The following is a 7,124-nucleotide window of genomic DNA, read 5'->3' on the forward strand; positions in this document are numbered from 1 at the left end:
TATAATATAATATAATATAATATAATATAATATAATATAATATAATATAATATAATATAGTTTAAAGTCATCTACTATTTATATAAGTATGAGTAATTCCATTAAATTATAAAACATGTATTTGCCCACAAAAAGTATATTTAAAATATGAAGAGAAGCCAGCCCAGGAGAATGGTATTAGAAAAATGGAATTAGTAAACTTAGTATTTGTCTCCAGAGATTTTGTTTGGAAAGGAAAGTTTGTTTCAAGCCGTCTTTTAAATCAGTTATAATAACTTATTCAGTCAAGTACATCCATATGGTGTCAAATTATTTCCTTAGGACTGTACGTACTACGTAGTATTCCTTGATTTGAAATTTTGGACGTTGATACGATTATTAGATAAAAACATGGGATTTCTCATATAAATTCAGATAGTATGTCTCCTCATACTATTTCCCACCATCATTTTATTATACTGAATTCTTATCTCTATTATATTGTCAATGACACCTGATGATGACTCTCAAATATGGAATCACATTGAAATTGGGATTGTAATCTTTTGGGGTAAGAATAATTTAAACCTGTGATATCTTTTTGGTTTAGTTTTATTCTATACTTTGTTGGGTTTTCATTTGTTGACAAGATTTCTAATTCAACATTATTTTGCAGTTTTGCTCTCCATAGTGGTCAAGGTAGTCTTTTTGATTTATGTGTACCAAAAAAGAAATCAGATTCTTTGTAAATCAGTGAGTCCAAATTCACAATTTCTGACAATCACTGTGGATAAATTTCTGAATGACATGGAAAGTGAGAAACCAATCAGGTTCACTGATCAACAACTAAGGATTGCAACTGACAACTACTCTAACTTGCTGGGTTCAGGAGGTTTTGGAGCAGTTTATAAGGGAGTTTTTGGTAATGGGACTATGGTCGCTGTTAAGGTTCTACGTGGGAGTTCAGACAAGAAAATTGAGGAGCAGTTTATGGCAGAAGTGGGTACAATTGGAAGAATTCATCATTTCAATCTTGTTAGGCTTTATGGATTTTGCTTCGAAAGAAACTTGATAGCACTGGTTTATGAGTACATGGGAAATGGCTCTCTTGATAGGTATTTGTTTCAAGAAAAGAAGACCTTAGGATATGAAGAGCTTCATGAAATTGCAGTTGGGACAGCAAGAGGCATTGCTTATTTGCATGAAGAGTGCCAACAAAGAATAATCCATTATGACATAAAGCCAGAAAATATTCTTTTGGACAGAAACTTCAATCCTAAAGTTGCTGATTTTGGTTTAGCCAAGCTTTGTAATAGGGATAATACACATCTAACCATGACAAGGTATAGAGGGACTCCTGGTTATGCTGCACCTGAACTTTGGATACCTAATTTTCCTGTGACTCACAAGTGTGATGTTTATAGTTTTGGAGTGTTGTTATTTGAAATCATAGGAAGGAGAAGAAACCTTGATATAAAACATGCTGAAAGCCAGGAGTGGTTTCCAATGAGGGTTTGGAAAATATTTGATTCCAGAGAATTTGAAGAGTTGGTAATAGCATGTGGGATAGAAGAGAAAAGTAAGGACATTGCTGAAAGAATGACAAAGGTAGCTTTGTGGTGTGTTCAATATAGGCAAGAATTAAGGCCCATAATGAGTGTCGTGGTGAAAATGCTAGAAGGTTCAGTGGAAATTCCAGAACCTTTGAACCCTTTTCAGCACTTGATGGGTGGGGTTGTTGTTGCTCATCCAGTTCGAGTGTCACAGACCTATACAACAAGTATTCTGTCTGGTACTTCTGCCATGGTTACAAACTCCAACATTGTATGTGCTTCTCCTGATACGATGAAGTATGAGATTGAATTAGCCTCTAGTAATGTGTGATGGAGGAAATAAGAAATATCCTATTCGCTGGAAGTCTTCCATGGGCTAGATAAGTTGTAAAATATTTTGCTTTCCACTTATTGGATTCAGATGTACCCTGTGTCATGTTTTAAGGTAATATCTTTTCCTTTTGCCCATAAACTATTTGGAGTTAAAAATACTTTGTATAATATTTACCAGTGATAAAAAATATAGTAAATGAACCTGAAACATCATATAAATATTTGGTAATGAAGAAGAATTATATTTAAACACGTATCGAACTTAAGTAATCGGTTCTGTAGTATTTCTAATCCTATTATAGTATAGAGCTGTGCACATTCTCACTGTTCAACCAGTGTTCTCATTCTACTTCCCCTTTTGCATGCAGATCAGATCTATTTATGGATCATCTTGTACCTTTTGATGAAGAGTTTTAACCTTTAAATAGATGCATCTTATGACTATCGTTGAAGATTCAAATCTTACTTTTGATTTTTGATAAAGAGAAACACCCTTTAACTAAAGAATACACACTTTTGATAAAGAATGCCACCTTTGTTTATATAAAAAAATATTTCTTCCAACATAATTTATTTCATATTTTAAATTAAAACTAGTTTTAAATAATTTAGTTAAATGATATAGACCACTATTATTAGTATTTAGTTAGAATAATGTTTGGTGGACACTTAGTACTAGTTGATAACCGAATAATGTTGATAATTGAATTCTTTTTACTGTCATAATTAAATATTTTAAATTTTATATAATTTTTTGTTTTACTTATAAGTTTGGTTAAATGTTATTAATATTCGGAAAAAGTAAATTATGAATAAATAATATTTACTTGTTAGTTTAATCTTAATTAACTTATTGTTTGTTTTATTCAATAAGAAGTTAATTAGTTATTTAATATTTAAACATTTTTTGTAACATCATTAATGTGTATAAAATCCATAAGTTCATAATTCAAATATACTAGAACAACTTTTGCCTCCTTTTGTATGTATAATGTTGTAAATTAATTTTATAACATTAGTCTGTTATATTTGTAATTAGTCATACAATTCTATTTTTGATGTTCAGTTTTCAATAAAGAGAAAAAATAGATGAGAAAAAAACGATAATATAAAAATAAAATAGAGTGAGAGATGTCACATGAATATTTTTATCTATACATGCATCATTTTTTATAGAATTATTTACTCACACCACCTACTGCAACGGATCACATTTTCACCCGGCAAGAACATATATACTTTATTGGGAACTGCTATGGTACTCATGATAATTGAAAGATTTTAGTACTTTAAATTATGTAAATAAATAAATTAAAAAGAAATAAATTCAAAATAATATAAATTTTAGATTAAAAATTTGTAGAAGATGAATCTATCAAAAAGACTAATTCAAAAAAAATAATTAAAAGATCAATTTTTATAACAAATTTTATTTATATGTGATACAATTAAAAATTTAAAACATAAAGTATAATAACATTATAAAAATTTTAAATAAGAAATAAAAATAATAAATAATACAACTGAAAAGCTAATTTATATTATAAATTCAAAAAATTAACACCAAAGAAAAACTAAAACATTTTAACAAAATATTAATATTAAACTATTTAATTATAATAGATGTTATATTAAGATAAAATTTAAAAAATATAAAAATAATATAAAAATATAGAAAAATTTATAAAGATAAATTATTAAAAATATTAAATTAAGATAAAAATAAAATAAATAATTATAATATAAAAAATTAAACAGTTGTACCAGTACCTCACTATTATAGTGGGTACCGTGGAATTTTCTTACTTTATTTCGCTTGATAAGATGAATAAATAATAATAAAAAAATATAAACAAGTTTTACTTTTATATTTATCTTCCCAGCTCATTCTCTCCTCTACTCAGAAGAAATATGGGAAAATAGAGACAATAAAAGCATTTAGCTATATTTTACTCTTAGTGCCACATCATATAAAGTTTTTCATTCACAAAATCTGACTTTTAAGGTTGTTCATCTTATTTTGATTGACATGGTCCGGTATATAGAATTAAAAACCGAGCAGAAGAATTATTTGGGCATTCAAACTCATCTATTCAACCGTTCCAACTTCCAATTTTTTCTTGTTAAGTCATCAAAATATGCCTTTCTACGCATGCTCTAGTAGGGGACGTGAAGAAGTAATTATATTTAATGACCAACATGCAGCCAGAAAAACAAATATATGCATGTTGAATCTGTTGAAAATACGTGTATGTCTTTGTATATTGCGATAGCAATAGCTAGTAGGTTCACTTATTAATTGGAGTTCGGTCCTTTCGCTTATCTTTCTTAAGAGACCAAATCAAACTGCGTTGATGCCACGTTGGCGTGTGTGAACAAGTAGGTAAAAACAATTAGTTTTTTCCATCATTAATTATTATAAATTTGTTGTACTTTCAATGAAATTGCTTCTTAAACTACAAGGCTCCAACAAACATGAGCAAGGGTTGACTTTTTGGACAAAGATCACACTTAGCTATATAACATTCATGATCAAAGACCATCAATTACATATATTCAGTTTTGGACAAAGAAAAGAAAGAAGCTGGTATTGTATTTCTCATCATGTACACCCCTTCAACCTTGTGTTGTTAAGCTTGGAGAAACTTTAACTCGAAGAATACTTGAAAAGTCTAATACGTTGTGTAGCTGAGTTTGTAAACCTAGAGAGGTGATAATTTTTGGTTGTACTCTTGTTGAGTAGTTATTTCAGTTTTCACTTGTTTTCTAACTTTTTTTTTTTTTTTTTTTTTTCTCAATTAAGAACGATGAACCACGCTCGTTTCAATACTCCAACACTGTAGTTGGTCTCTTATTTGTTAGGGAAATTGAACATATTATTTTTCTTTGTCTCTTGGTTAATTCCAAAATAGGGTGTAAAGAAAAGAAAAACCCATGTCAGACAACAACGTTAACGCTCCTCAAATAAAGTACGATGTTTTTGTTAGCTTCCAGGGCGAGGATGTTCGCCACGGTTTCCTTAGCCATTTGATTGAGGCTTTTGATAGAAAGAAAATATATGCATTTGTGGATGACAAACTTGAGAAGGGAAAAGAAATATGGCCATCACTTGTTGGAGCAATTGAAGGATCATTTATTTCTTTGATCATATTTTCGCAAGGCTATGCTTCTTCACGTCGGTGTTTAGAAGAACTCGTGACAATACTTGAATGCAAAGAAAAATATGGAAAGATTGTGATCCCTATTTTCTACGATGTAGAACCCACACATGTTCGACATCAATCGTCTGAAAGACACAAAGAAGCATTTGCTAAGCATGGAATAAAATATAAGAACAAGGTGCAGATGTGGAGAAATGCTATGACAAAATCTGCTGATTTTTCAGGAATTGATGGTCCATCAAAATTTCGGTACAAAACCCTTTTTCACCCTAGAAATCTTCCTTATTTTCTGTCAATTGTATATTTTTTAAGCATGATTACATAACATTATTTTATTTTTAGTTGCATTGAAGTACAAATCTAGAACCCCATGTATATTACTACAATTCCTTGTCACTAGACCTGTACTTGTCGACAAAAGGAAGATCCTATCACCATATAGTATTCAAGTATAAAGTTAAGACCTACTGATCTTTCCTATTATATTACTATTCTCCCTTGCCTATCCTCTTATCTTTTATCGCTAATAATTCGGATCGACAATTATCTCTAGGAGTATTAACTTATCTATATGATATCGTTTCAATCATGATTATTATCATAATAATTTATATATATATATATATATATATATATATATATATATATATGAGGAGAGTTCAAACGACACCGATGTAATTTTTACTAAGTATTACACCACTCAATAACTTTATATTAATTGTGAATTTTGTAAATCTAACCGTTAGATTGGAAGTTCATATCACTTTATACGTGTATATCAAATTTTGTTAAAATTGAACAACAACTTGAAAGTAATCAAAATGTTCATATTTTAATGTATTTTGAAATAAATATGTTACGTCAATTTTGTTTTATAAAAATGAAGTATCAAATCATCTTGGATTAATATAAAATTTTGTATATATGATCTAAAAGATATGAACTTTCAATCTAATGATTGAATTTACAAAATTCATATTTAATATAAAGTTATTAAGCAGTGTAATACTTTAGTAAAAGTTACACCGATATTATTATAACCTCCCCTCTCTCTCTCTCTCTCTATATATATATATAATGTATGTATATTAACTATTCAAATGAATGAGATAGACAAATTAGTTAGTCAAAGTTCACTTGTAATATATAAGTAAGTTAATTATTAACTTAAGAGGATACACAGTTCCACAATCCCGAGTCTTTAAAAAGATGAAAAAACTATAAAATCAGAGTAAATTAGTTAGTCACTAATTTTGGAGGTACATAGTTTAAACTTTCGTGAAAACATTCTATGTCCTAGCTATTGGAACATTGAAAGGTTCTCACACATACATTCTTCGCATTAATTAGTATGATATCTTTTTTATTCTTTCATCATTTGTTTTCTTTTCAACTTTATGGCCTATGTTTTAATTCATATATGTCAAAGAGGCTGCGGAAGCGGGAGAGCATCCAAACACTGTCCTAATAACTAGTGTTTGCTTCAATATAGAATTTAATCTTCATGCATAGGACTTCTAAAATAATTATTACAAAATTTAACAATCTTATCTTTCATATTAATAAATGGATTTCATATTAATCTATGGATGGATAACAATACAAACAAAATGTTTATACTTTTGATGAGCATTAAGATCTTTAATACATATAGTATAAATAGATTGCTTTCATCAAAATTATGCATTTTAGTTATTACTTTCGTATATGTAAAAATTAGTCAATGTTACTATACTTATCTATTTAATAAAAAAGTATAACTCTTTTTCAATTTTAAATCAATCTAATACTCTCAATCTTAATTTCATGTCCAAGCCATAGATTAATTTCCAATCTTTGGTTAAAGATTACTGATAGAGTCTACAGAGAACTTAGGTCTACAAGAACAAATCTAAGAAAAATCTAAATCAGGAATTTCATCATACTCATTCGGTGGTGACAAAGGGGTTAAATACCCTTACAATGGTCTAAAGACCTTGGAGGAAAACAATTATAATAAAGCCCAAACTAACATTATATTCTCTAGTCCATTAAGTAATCTTTAGCCCAATATGGTAACTTTCTGGGCCTGGCTATTATATTCCTATCAATGGGCCCT

General features: G+C 28.9%; 1 long non-coding RNA gene and 1 pseudogene across 2 annotated transcripts; both read left to right on the forward strand.

Annotated features, from left to right (window-relative positions):
• Positions 1 to 132: 132 nt before the first annotated feature.
• On the forward strand, positions 133 to 2,573 carry LOC109788996 (rust resistance kinase Lr10 pseudogene; annotated as a pseudogene).
• Positions 2,574 to 2,758: 185 nt separating this feature from the next.
• LOC145950679 (uncharacterized) lies at positions 2,759 to 5,509 on the forward strand. 2 transcript variants are annotated; one of them, XR_014428535.1, is made up of 2 exons: positions 2,759 to 4,575; positions 4,669 to 5,509. It is a non-coding gene; the product is annotated as an uncharacterized LOC145950679 (long non-coding RNA). The 2 variants fall into 2 exon arrangements; XR_014428534.1 differs by having other exon boundaries at positions 4,778 to 5,509.
• The last annotated feature ends 1,615 nt before the right edge of the window (positions 5,510 to 7,124 follow it).

This window comes from Cajanus cajan, chromosome 1 (genome assembly GCF_000230855.2).
Source record: "Cajanus cajan strain Asha chromosome 1, NIPB_CcT2T_4, whole genome shotgun sequence".
In the NCBI taxonomy this organism is placed as follows: domain Eukaryota; kingdom Viridiplantae; phylum Streptophyta; class Magnoliopsida; order Fabales; family Fabaceae; genus Cajanus; species Cajanus cajan.